General features: G+C 50.9%; 1 protein-coding gene across 1 annotated transcript in view; it reads right to left on the reverse strand.

The window, feature by feature from the left end:
- Positions 1 to 13,610, reverse strand: part of LOC100120884 (UPF0489 protein C5orf22 homolog) — a 178,310-nt gene that overhangs the window by 128,051 nt on the left and 36,649 nt on the right. The gene's annotated exons all lie outside the window — the stretch shown is intronic.

Below are 13,610 nucleotides of genomic sequence, written 5' to 3' on the forward strand. Positions count from 1 at the left end.
CCTACTCGGCGATAACGCCGTGTACAGGTGCGCGTGTAGCTTCGGAGAGGCCTATATATGGCCGAGCGCGCGTGTGACATCGGCCATCTCCATATCGTTATAATATGCAAATTCGACTGCCGAGCCGCTCGCCTCGTTGTCGGCTGCAGCTGCAGATGCTATACAGCAATCCTCCTCCTCGTGTCCTCTCGTAAACTCCGCGTATACACATCTATACCGCGACTCGAGGCTTTTCAGACGGATCCTATATTATTAGCTTTTCCAACGTCTCCGCGCCGGCATGATAATGCATCGCAGGCGTATAGAAAAGGATCGTAATCAATGCGCGGCATAATAAGAATCCGGCACGAAACAATAGGCCGCCGTGTGTGCAGAGCGCGCGAGCGGCGAGCCTGATCGATATACGAGCGCGTGTCGTCACCCGCCGCTCGGTAATTGCGACGAGCCGAGAGAGAGAGAGAGAGACATATCCATTGTCTCTTCTACCTTCGCATATCTTCTCGGCGACGATTCTCGGCAATCGTATAACTCCATCATTTTGCGCTAATTACGTATATCCAGATGACGCGCTTATACTTTCCCTTTCTCGATGTACTTTCCACACACGCGAACGAATCTAGCCCGCGCAACAAAGATCGAGCGCTGCAGCTCCGGCCGATAAGAGCCGAGTTATGCGTGTGTGTGTGTGTGTGATCGACGGCCAGGAATTCCAGCCGCGCCGAGGAGAGGGATTAACCTAGAAATTTCGAGGGGAATTTATGCGTTGCGCGCGTCGATCGCTCGAGTGTGATTGCTATTTTTCGAGATACTCCGCGAGTATATCAATCCCGCTCGCTCGCTCGGGTAATTTATGTGTACACCTATACACAGACGTTATACAGAGTGGTCTATAAGCTTTCCGAAAATCTCGAGGAGGCTCTGCTCTCTCCGCGATGCACGCGAAAGATATCCTCCTCGAGTCTCTCTCTCTCTCTCTCTCTCTCTCTCTCTCTCTCTCTCTCGGGCCAACCCGCGCCTATCTATCGATCTCTCAATTACTCGCAGCCCTGCAGTCAGCCCTCTTCTCTTCTTTTTTACGGGCCGAGCGCGAAGAAATTGCCGCTCGCCGGTTTTGTTTATCGCAGCGACGCACACACACGGAGGATAATTAACAATTTACTGTGACGGTGGCCGAGAGTGATAACCGCGGCTTAAAGAGCGCGATACAAATACGCGGGAATTATGAAATATTTTTAGAAGCTGGATGAGGGCCCGCGCCGGTAATGACCGGTTAACGCTAATAGAATACCGCTTATGTGAATTACGAGGACCGAGCTGCCGGGGCCAGGGCCTATAATTATCGACGGATTCCTCTCTCTCGTTCTGTTCCGCAGCTTCCTTTTGTCTCGTGCGTGGCTCGATCGGCGCAGTGTGATTGCGCGCGGGTTTTATTCTCGAAATTGCGTAAGACAACGTCGACTGTATATGCGAGTCTCTCTCTCTCTCTCTCTCTCTCTCTACTCTCTGTCCGTTCGGCTCTGGTTTTACGAGCGCACTCCGTCACTTTTAACCATAGCCCGAGGTGCATCTGTCTTCGGAGGCGCGCGTCGGCTGAAACCTATTGACCCGCGTACTTTACTTTTACGTTTCAATTAGCCGCGGCGTGGCTCGATGTAAATCAAGCCGCGACTGCAAAATTTCACGGCTGAAGGTACCCACGCTCGCTCTTAAATCGAAAAAGCCAAACAGTTGAGGCTTTTTTCCCGCTTCCCGCTCTCACACTTGTAACTCGCGCTGCAGCATAGGTTTTGCGTCGCCGAGACGTAAATTTTTACACTGCAATTACGCGGACGATACGTCTGCGGAATCCATAATAGGCGAGGGCATACGAATGGCGCTCGAGTGGTTTTTTACGCCGTCTCTGGGAGCGTGTGTGTAGCTCACCGAATAGAGAGAAGGAGAGAATACGGCCTTCCTCGCGATAACTCAACTAAGTACTTTGCGGCGGGGAAGCATTTTTTTGCGCGGTCTTAAGCTTTCACGTAAATTAGCGCTCTCCGCTCGCGCGGCGTCGTTTACCTCAAGCTGCAATTTTCGTTTGTGGCTATTTTTACTCTCTACACGCTCCGCCTGCAGATACGCGCGTACAATATATATATATAGGATTTGCGGAATCCCTATGTAGACGTGCTAATCTGCGCGCGTGTACGATTGTTGTAAAACATCTTGCAGCGCGCGTGCGGCGAGCGACAAGGTGTGAATTAAGGCGAGCGCGGCCGAGTATGCAAATACACAGTCTTGCGAATTCGACGGGCCGCGATAAAAACGATCGGGAGAGATGCGATCCCGTATCTACGTATGCGCCGGCTGTCGCCGCTTATGGCTCGCTGCAGATGCTTGGCCAAATTGCTTTGGCCCCCGAAGGCACTTCGTCTCTCTCTTTCACCTGCGACCGCGCGCGCGTGTACTACTGCGGCGCAATTACCGCGCGATAATTTCGACGCGCGCGGAAAGTGTCGCGAGACGACAGGTATACGCGACAGCCGGCTCCGATCGAGATGGCCTGAGAGAAGGAGAGCTTTCAATAAGCCGCGAAAGATGATTATCGCGAGGCGAGGGTATACGTGTGTGTGACCGGACGTAACTTGAACTATTGAGATCCCGAGAGAGGCTTATCTCTCTCGCGTGTCCGTTACCTTTTTTTTCATCGGCGGCGATCGTTCAGGTGCGCGAGGTAGATTATCTGCGAGGGATATCGATGCTATCTCGAAATTTATCGGGCTGTTTCACTTTTTTCGGAGTCGGAGCTGCGGCCGATAATTCGTCATCGAATGCGAGCAGTCAGAAAAAGGCTGTTTGCTCGCGCGTTGGAAAACGGTATCCTCTTCCCGGGCTATTAGCCCATCGTTCGCTGCATGTGTGCCTTACGAAATTGGCCGAACCGCGCGAGAGGAGAGTTTAATTCGAGAAAACAACGGCCTCGGCACGAAAATAGATCGAGACTTTCCCCGCGCGGTAATAGCGCGCTAGCCTAAGCATATAGACAAAAGCTCGCCATTGTTTGCCGAGCAAGTACGCGTAGCGCGGGACAGATGTCGGGGAAAAAATTCAAGGCGTCGCTTGTTTAGAACAGAGGGAGAAGGAGAAGTACAGATAAACAAACGTTTTTTTTTTTTCGTCGACGACCATCTCCCCTGCGAAAGGTATTTTTTCGAATGAGAGATGGCCCCACACGTGCGGGAGTTATACACAGTTCTGTCTGTCTCTCTCTCTCTCTCTCTCTCTACCCCGAGCGATTATAAAGCGACGCGTCAGTTTCTAAGTACATGCGCGAGCGCGCGGAGATATACACACTGCACTGTTTTTTTCGAGTGCATCAGCGTCTGTCTCGGCGCAGCAGCACGTGCTGCTGCTTTTTTTCACTCGACTTTTTCCGCGGCAGCTTTTTTTTTTCTTCCAACAGCCCCCCTACTACTGCAACCCCTTTCGGGAACTTTTGTTAGAGCCGTCGCCGGAAAGGCGGATAAAAAACCGAGCGAGGGTGCAGTTTTTCTCTCATATGCATGCGGACCCTTTTTTTCTGCGCTTCGACCTTTTTTTTCATCTCTTCTGCGTATTTATTGTTCTTAGAGTGAACGAGCGTTTTGATACGGCATTAAATCAATCAAACGCTCGCTCTCAACGGCTTTTCGCCCGCGTGTAATTTATGCAGCCGGGGATGAGGGAAAAATAGCGTGGACTAAGAGCCGAAAAGTCGGTGGGAGAACGCGCAGGCCAAAACTAGCCGCGGTTATAAAACGAGCGTTAATTATTCAGAGGCAGAAAAGCGAGTCGCAGCAGCAGCAGCAGCAGCAGCGGTATTACTCAATTGAATGTTTGCGCGCGCATGATCTCGTATTTCTCTTGGGCTGCAGATTAATCAAGTAAAACCGCTCGCTGCAGCACGATACGCAGCTACATATTGAAATTAGCGCACGTGCGGGAGTAGGTGAGTATTTATTATAATTTTTAAGCGCGCATAACTCATGCCCTCCGTCAGCAGCTCTCTCTCTCTCTCTCTCTCTCTCTCTCTCTCTCTCTCTCGTGTGTGTATGTGTGTGTGTGTAGGCCTAGCACGAGTCTACGCCAGGTTGTTTACTACGAGGACGGGAGAGGCGCTCTCATAAGGCGTGTCGTTGAACCTGCGGGGCTCCGTCGAGTCGGCTCTCTCATCGTTTATTCTTTCCCTTAATCTTCTTATTCTACTTCTCTTCCGAGCGCTGGCTCGAGCAACTTCTTCTTCCTCCTGCTCCTCCTTCTCCTCTTCTTCCTCGTATTCATCTTCGAAAGCTCCTTCTTTTGCTTTAGTGATACGAGAGAGGGATAACAACTCGAAACGATCACTCTATATGGCTCCGATCCGCCGAAATTTACACGGCCAACCATAACGCCGCGCGTACAGAGTTATTGTATACAGTGCAATATACAACGAAAACGATACACAGCAGAATGTCAATTTTCGTGCCGCGGGCGGCGCTTTTCCGGGCCCGATATTAAATGTTAGCGGGCAATTCCAAAGTAATCGGGCGGCCGCCGCGCATCCGTTACTATTCAGCCGTCGGCTCTATTAGCCGGCTGGCTAAAGCTCTCTCTCTCTCTCTCTCTCTCTCTCTCTCTCTCTCGGCGTATCTCCATTCAAATTATATGGAAATTCATCGACATGCCGTAGCAGCGGCGGCGCAGCTTTTCCTTTTGCAGCAGCGGTGAAATTCATGTTTTCCTGCGCCCGGATCACCTGCCGCTGCTGCTACTTGCTCTAATCATTCCCCGACGAGATTAGCCGTGATCGATCGCTCATAGATTACGCAAATTGCGCAAAAACATTGTAATAATTTTCTCGAGAACGGTATCGCGCGTATACGCGGAATAATAATGGTCGCACGAGCACGGCGACAGTAACGCGTGGGAAAGAAGTCGTGTATATATATATATATATATATATATATATATATATATATATATATATATATACAGAGTTGGCGCGCGGGCCGACGATCCGCTACACGAATAATTCATGCGCTTTTCACGTCTCTCCTCTCTCTCTCTGTTCATCTCTCTTTTTGTCACCGTTCACAAGGCTCTCTCATTGTGTCCGTCGCTCCGCCGCCGCGTGTGTCTCTTTTATTTCTCTCCATTTGTCGTAAATAAATTCACGACGAGCGCGACGAATGGCATGTTTAATGATTGATGAAGACAGCCGCCCGCTTGATGAAACTTTAAAGCGCCGTATCTTTACATAAATTAAACGGGCCTCTGTGCAGCCGAGAGATCGGATCGGTTAACTGATGATCTCTCTCTCTCTCTCTCTCTCTCTCTCTCTCTCTCTCTCTCTCTCTCTATCTCGCTCTCGCTCGCTCGATGTTTATTTATGCCCGAGAAACAGGTGAGCCTCGTCGTCACTTTTGCTCGCATTGTCGCGGGACTTTTTCGACTGACTCTATAATGCATATAACGAGCTGCGTTTTTGTTTCAGTGAATATAAATAACGGAGGATAAAAGGGAAAAGCAAATTGCGGAGCAGTCCGTTGCCTCCCACTTTTCTTTTAATCGAGACGTTTGCGGATGTTTGCTTGAAAGCCCGGCCCGTAAAAAATAAAGGAACATCGCTCGCGCGCCAAAGAAACGTCGCTTCCTTGAACGTTTACAGTGCAATAAAGGCTCTCGGGACGTATTATGAGCAGCGGCGGCGGCGACGGCGGCGGCGGCGGTTCTCTCGAGCGTTCAATGGGAAAAAGTACTCAGCCTTGTACTTTCCTCGCGATGCAGCAGCGGCAGCAGCCAACTTCATTATAAAGACAGAAGGACATTCAGCGAGCGGGTGAAAGAGCTGCTGCTGCTGCTGCTGCAGCCGAGCATTACTCGGTTCATGTAACAAGCGCGGCTTGTAACGGTACGTTCCATCTCTTGTCTTCTGTATACGCGCCTGCTACCTACGCATTTCTATGCCCGAGACTGCGTGTCCTTGCGCATTCCTCCATACGTGTATGCAGCGCTCGACTCGAGTTCGCACAATTCGTGTCAATCTCAAAGAATTCTCAGGCGGCTTTTATACAAACAAGTGCTCGTATCGTGCGTCGATCCCGTGTAATTTAGTTGCGCATACGGCAGCTGTACGAATTTCCTCGCGCGAGAGAGAGAGAGAGAGAGAGAGAGAGAGAGAGAGAGAGAGAGAGCCCAAAAGGTCGGAATTTCTCGTCGCGCAAAAGCTCGAACAAAAAGCCGCGCAAGGACGACGAGCCCCGGTGTGACTAATAGCGATGCATTTAGATAGCCGCGGTGGCGAGGAGAGAGAGAGAGAGAGAGAGAGAGAGAGAGAGAGAGAGATCGTCCCGCTGTATTTTTACGTTTATGATTGGCTGTCGCGTGCACAGTGCAGGCGGATCCGGGCCACCTTCTAGTTTGAGCATGCCGAAAACGTCCAAGTTCAATTACCGACTGGGAGCCGATGAGATGCTATCGCCGTCCCGGTATAAATCTTGCGCGCGACCCCGCCGAGAGTGAGGACCGAGCTGCAAAAACGAAGGATAAGAAGCGACGGAGAAGAAGAAGAGGCAGAGGAGAGAGAGAAGGAAGGTGGAGCAACACTGGCCGCCGCCGCCGCCGCCGCCGCTGCCGTGATAATAAATACGCGCTCGCGCGCGCGGTCGTCCGCTCTCGAAAAAAGGAAGAGTGCGTGTGTGCGAGGCCGAGAGCCGGCCGGAGAAAACGTTATAGCGCGAGATGCGAATCCTCTTTCTCTCTCCCGAGAAGGTGTGCGCCGCGCAACCTGTCCGCTTCAACCGCTTTGTCAGCATTAAATTCTAAATGCATTACGCATCTTACAAATAGTCGTAAAAGGCCGCCGCCGCTTCAGCTCTTCTCATTCTCCTTGCAGTATTCGGCCAAATTGATATATCTACGAGGGAATTCCGAATAACTTTGCTCGTCAATGCACAGCGCGAAACGAGCCGAGAAAGTAACGTTTATTGTGCCGGCGCATCAGCAACGCCGAAGAGCATACTGCATAGCGTCCCTACTCTCGCTCTGCGTCTCGTCTCATTGTGCTCTGAATTATGGCCAATTTACTTGAATTTTTCCATGTCGTAAATAAGGGTAAATCAGCCGTGTCGCGCGCGGGTTGTTGACCTTTTCCGCTGCTGTATATACTCGTCTCTAATGCCGAGTGTCCCTCCCTCGGCGATGAGGTCAGCCGCTGCCGTCGCGCAGGATGACCCTGGACTATACGCTCGCCTCTCTATACCTTTTAACTGTACACACAGATGATGCAGCGGAGTATAGCTGCAGCAGGAGAGAAACGCTATTTTCGAGCCCGAGCGCGAAATTAACGAGAGCGGCTTATATTGCCGTAATCGGGGTATCATCTTTTACGGAGGCTGATGCCGCTAAGGACAATTAACTGCGCGCTCGCGAGCGAAAGCTCTAATGAGCTGCTCGCTCTCTCGCCTCGGCTCGGCAATTTCGCCTCAATTAAATGCCACACGACGACGACGATGCGTCGGTTCAACGTTCACCTGTGACGAGCCGGTTGACAGTAAAGTCTAGACTTATTTTTGGCTTATACAGCGACGATTTCTCATTTCCAGACTCGCGCGCAAATAACAACGATGAAGCTAATGTAATAACATTTGCGATGATAGTGATTACGCGCGCCGCAGACCTCAAGCCGAGAGAGAGAGAGAGAGAGAGAGAGAGAGAGAGAGAGAGAGAGAGAGAGAGAAAGAGAGACGATTCGAATCTCTCCGCTGCGTGTATACATCCGCGAAATGATTTTTTACCGCACAACCGCAAAGGCTGCATTAACGCGAGAGGCCCATACGCGCACTAGCGAGTTTTCAAATCAACGAAAAGCAGCTAGTTTATATTTTATACTATATATTCACTGCACTGCAGGCCTGCGCGAAAAATTGCGCCGAGGGAAACTCGAGCTTAAACCGCGACACCGGATCGCATCAGCGGTCTTATACGTTTTTTCGGCCTTGTTTTCGTTACTCTCGAGTTTCGGGACGTTCCTGCGGTCTTGCGTAAGCAACCCCGAGCGTGAGCGAGAAGAAGAGGGAGGAGGAGGAGAGACAAAGCGCCGGGAGAATGAAGCGATAAAGCTCAGGGTCATTAGCATCGCTATCGTAATCATCGTCATTATCGTCGCGGCGCTGCACACGAGCTGCAACATTAGCGCGGGCTCTCTCGCGCGAGTACATAAACAGGCCCTCCCGCGGGCTAAGTCGTGAGAGTGATCGTTATTAGCACCGCTGACAAGAAACCGCTCTGCTCTCGTTTCCTCTCTCCGCCGCTTATCCGGCGATCGATCTCCGTCGGCCGATCGCTCGCCGCGTTATTATTCGCGTCTAATGTGTTTGTAAATACCGAGCGAGCGAAATCTTATAAATTACGCCGGGGCTCTATCATTAGCGACTCGCGCGCGGGCGTATTAATAAACTAAGCAAGGCGGGCGCTGCAACAGAAGCGCAAAAACTCGTGTAAGTATATACGAGTTTCTTCCTCCCGCGACAACCCGTTTACAAAGAGGATCGGCTTCGCTCGTCAATCATTCATCGGACGAGGCTCGAGCTCGCTCGAGGCGCTTCTTAATTAACAAATATACCTACGATATAGAGGCTCAATTTTTAGTCCGAGAGCGAAGGGAGGTCAAGGGTCGGATTAGCGATATTTGCCGTGCGCTGTATGCAGATTAGAGGGCTATGTGCGCTGCAGCTCGGAGTCGAGGACGATAATAGCTCGCAGAAAAGCCAGAGACCGGGGGATGAAAGACGGTCCACTCGAATCGCGAAAAAAAGAATTCTCTCTGCGAAGAAAGCAAAGAGCCACTTCTGAAAGTCGGAGAGAGAGAGAGAGAGAGAGAGAGAGAGAGAGAGAGAGAGAGCTTTGTCCGTCTCGTCGACAATGCGACACAGAGAGAAAAAGAGAAAGAGCAGTCTCGAAGCTTGTAGCGCAATTTTTTACTCGTCATTACTCGTCGTCGGAAAAAAGAGCCGAGCCAACGAAATCGTATCGGATATACATTATATCGAGCCAGCCCTCTCTCACTTTCTGCCGTCTGTCCGTGTGTGAATAGATGAAAGCGCGGAGGGTTGATCATTACGCCGGGAGTTTAACGCGCTGGCTATAGCAATAATAAATACGAATAGCGAATGATGAATTCGTCTCGGGGCTGCGCGAGGCACTTTAAAACTGCCCTCTGATATACTGCCTTCTCATTTCTCACCTCGCGCGCTCCTGGAGGCGAATCGTAATTCCCGCGGGACTTTGTACAATAATGCGCGAGCACACAAGCCTTTTCGGCCCCGCCGCGATGAGAAATCGTCAAAGGGGACAATGGGCGCCCCGTCATCGTCGAATCCGTATCAATCGCTGTCAAGGACACAATCGAAACGACGTGTTACCTGCGCCGCAGCCTCCTTCTTATGTGCGGCTCCCCTTTTGTGCGTTCACCAGCACCACCGATAGAGTCTATGGGTATTCGAGTGCGGATTCTGATTGTATCTCCCCCCCCCCCCCCCACCCCTAGCGCATATAGCTGCTCGACAATGGAAAGCCATTGATCGGCCATCGATATGTGTATCGAGCCAGTGGCGCCTGGCTGCTTTGGAGAAGAAAAACAAGCGCACGCATACCCTCGCGGATAGACATTATTCCGTGCGTGTATAAGGGAGAGGCTGCTACCGGGGGGATGTGCGTGTTTTATGGGCCTGCTTACAGGGGGCCCCCCGGATACATATGAGCTGAGCATTGACGTTTATTCTATTGATATTAATCGATCAAGTGGGGAAGAGCCGATTCCTAAGTACCTACCTGTTTTGCCTGCACCAGCGAGTGTATTATACGGGATCAGCGGCGAATTCGGCGAAAATCAAGTCCGCGCGCGTGCGCAGGTGCGCGTAATTAAAAGCTCGAGAGAGTGGCATTTGTCAATAAACGGCGCAAGATCGACCACAGGGGCTTTTACGCTTCTCCCTCTCGCTCTCCGGGTCTGATTGACGGCAGGCAGTCCATCTCCGGGAGTAAATCCTGCTGCGCGCATCTTCCGTCTCTCTGTGATCCTTATTCTCTCTCTCTCTCTCTCTCTCTCTCTCTCTCTCCGTCTCCTGGCCGCGAGCTCGCGTAGTAATCAGCGACAGGAGCTGCCCTCCCCGGCAATCCATCGCCGCTCGCGGGAATGCACAAAGACACTGGCCCCACTGCCGGAGCGACATTGTCCTTTGAAATGGATATAGACTCTCCGCCAGCCGCACATAGACGTGTATATATACGTACGTCGAGTGACAAGTCCCCCGCTCCAAGAAGGAGACAATGCGGAAGATGGAATCGAGGATCTTCATCTTCGCATTGTCCGGGATTTTCATTCAACTTGGAAACAATTATCGCTCGATTATTTCGACTGCCTTTTTCTCCAGCTCCTCCTCTCATACACACACACACACACACACACACACACACGCGCGCACACTGTATTATACAGCAGCTAGCTCGAGGGATAAACGCGCCTTAGCTCACTCTCTATACACGCGTCGCTTCCGCCATAAGCCTGCAGCACTCGGCGGTTTTAACGGCGACACCTTTTCCCTTTCAAATGATCCTCTCCTCTTGCCCCTTCCTCGCACACTTACCGCACTTAGCTTCTGCTCTCGCTCTCTCGCTCTGAAAGGCTGCGACGAGCACTTACTCGCGTTATGGCTATAACGCACCTGCTGCTGCTGCGCTGCACCAATTAAAGTATCCGACAAATGCGACAAGTTGCTCGAGGGACTTTGGCCCCTCTTTGCATTGTCGGCTGTATCGCGAGCGGACATCTTTATTTAATAACGGAGTCGAGTCGAGAAGGAACTTCGATATCGCACGCGATTTTCACCCGTTTATTATTGGTTATGTTTGTGCATCGCGTTGAGGTACTCATGTTGAGTAATTAGCTACGTCGTTTACATCGCAGCCGGCAGCAGCGCAGTCGAGCGCGAGAGTAATTTTCAATTAGTTCGACTGCGGCTCATTATTAAATTTTAATGGTATGCCTGTTAATGATTATACACTCTATACAAGCCTCGGGATGCTGCTCGGCCGCTTCTCGAAAGGAAGAGAGAGAGAGAGAGAGAGAGAAGGAGAGAAAAAAAGGCACTTTGCAGGCAGCTGCTTTTCTTAACGTTTCGTCATTCCGAGCACGTACATAGTTTTATCGTTATACATATTGAGATATCGCCTATCAGCGGCTCCGTAACGAGCTCGCGCGGGCAAATTAAACCTTCGACGTCTCACTCGCGGCATAAGTAGGATTGTCGCTCGTGATGCACCTGTTTTCGATCATTAGCCGCGCGTGTGATACGCGCAAGGGTTATACGTGTGTACACGATCGGGACGATGAAAAATTTGCCGTCGCCGGGCTGTCTTGCGACGTTTCAATTAGAGGAGCGAGGCTTCTGTTGCGAGCCGTAAACTATACAGGTATAGGCTCTAATATGAGAGAGCGTAAGCTTATAAAATGCAAAACAAGAGGCAAAGAGAGCAGCTCGCTCGCTCTCGGTGACACGGTATTACTTAACGTCGCGACAGGTGGTGGCAAGGCAGACTGCAGACACACAAGGCCGGGGAGCGAGTGCCAGATAAACAAAGACTGAGGGATGAAGGGGCGGGGGGGGGGGGCAAGGGAAAGAGGGCGAGAAACGAATTAGACGCGTCCCGCCGGCGAGAGAGAGAGAGAGAGAGTCCACCGAGGGTTTCCAGTTACAACTCTCGGGGACGACGAGATGGATGAGCGCAACATTGATACCGAGTGCGAGGGAGGAGAGAGAGAGAGAACCCGTTTCTACGAAGGAATGCTTAGAAACATTATACGCCGAGACGAGCAAGACGTGCCGAAGTACGGGGTGAGAGTATCTTCGGACTCGAGAGACGCGCCGCGAGCGTTATAGTATACTTGCGCGAAAAATCAGCGGGGTGATTGATAAATTTATATCGCTGTTTATTTACTCGAAAGCGAGAGAGGGGAAGGAAGAGGCAGAGGCAAGTTCATCCATAAATCTCTTTCGATCAGAGAGCCGTCCCGCGCGGCAGCCCGGAATCTCGGTTATGAATTTGCCCGGAGCTGCGGCATTCCGCGTGTGTTGCAGTGTATAACCGCTACACACACACACACACACGTGTGCCGTCCGCGGACGATTCCTCAACTTTACGGGCCCCTAGAATTAGCGGCTGTGCTCCAGAGGAAGATTGCAGGTTTGCGGCGCGAGATTCGAACCGAAATGCGTCCGACTGCGCAGTCCGAGGTATAAGAAGCGCGAGTGTGGGAAAGTGCACAGCCGAGAGCGCGAGTGTTTACATTACGCTTTTGAATTATATCAGCGCGCTGCGGTATCGTTTAAATCCTCCCTCTACTTTACTCTATTTCGCGGCAATGATTTATATCGATCGGCCGAAAAATTCGGCATTCCGCGAACAAAGCGTCGAAAAGAATGGTAGAGTGTATCGGGGGCATCGGAGAAGGCGGAGAGCAGCTGTCATTAGATCGCTCTCTCGCGTCGGCTAAATTACGCGGTAGGCGCGCTACATGTAAATTGCCATTTAACACAACATCCACACAGCGAGATAGGCGATGTATATAGCCCCTACACACACACACTGTACGCGTGTAACGTAGCCGTATTCCCGAGCGCGCGGGGCTATCAGCCAAGAGTCATACGAGTGATGCATACGAGCGGTGCACGCGGGGCTGGTTTACATAATTCGAAATTGCGCCGAAAACGACTTCTCTCTCTCGCTGCATGCCCGAGCCACCGTGTATACACGCTCTCGCGGTGCAGCTTGCTTATTATTATTTAAATTCTCGGCCCGCGCGCTCTGACCCAATTCTCCTCCCTCCCTCCCTTTTGAAGACCCAATGTTGCGTGCGCGATGCGAAAATACGCCGCGAGTGTCCGAGAGAGAAAGAGAGCTAAAAGATTCGAACGAGGGTTGGAAGGCAGTGATGGAGCGACGTGGTCACGTATGCGTAAAAGTGCGAAATTCGCGGAACACGTTCGTCGCAGCAGCGAGTGAATAGCCCCGCACACGACTTATACATCTTCGTGCGAGTTGCCTCTTCGCAAACACATTTCTTTTTTATTTTTATTCGCTGCGCAGCCCGCAACGGTACCCTGCAAAAAAGCAGCCTGCGGATTTTGTTGTACATGCGCGCGGGATATTCAATTACCGGTTTTTCTCGCTGCTTCGTAATTATACCATGTTGAAAATGTAAAACGAAACGCGCGGAATATTATATTTGTATTAAAAATATATGAGAGAAATTTATTCAGCCGGAACATTGCGTCCGTTTAATTAAAGCCTCGTCGATGCAGCCCAAGTTATTCTGCCTATAATGAATAAATCAGGCTTCATTGTATTTGCATACATACATTCAATAACGCCTCGAATCGATACTGGATAATTATTATTATAGCTATTCGATATATTATACGTCTGCGCTTTCGAACCTCGTACCTTAATTGAATTACGTTTCCGCGCGCTGTAAACTATCCTGTATTTTTGAAAAGAATACGAAATCAATTGAATCGCGAGATCGCATAGCCAAAATATTCGACGCGCAGCAG

This window comes from Nasonia vitripennis, chromosome 4 (genome assembly GCF_009193385.2).
Source record: "Nasonia vitripennis strain AsymCx chromosome 4, Nvit_psr_1.1, whole genome shotgun sequence".
NCBI lineage: Eukaryota > Metazoa > Arthropoda > Insecta > Hymenoptera > Pteromalidae > Nasonia > Nasonia vitripennis.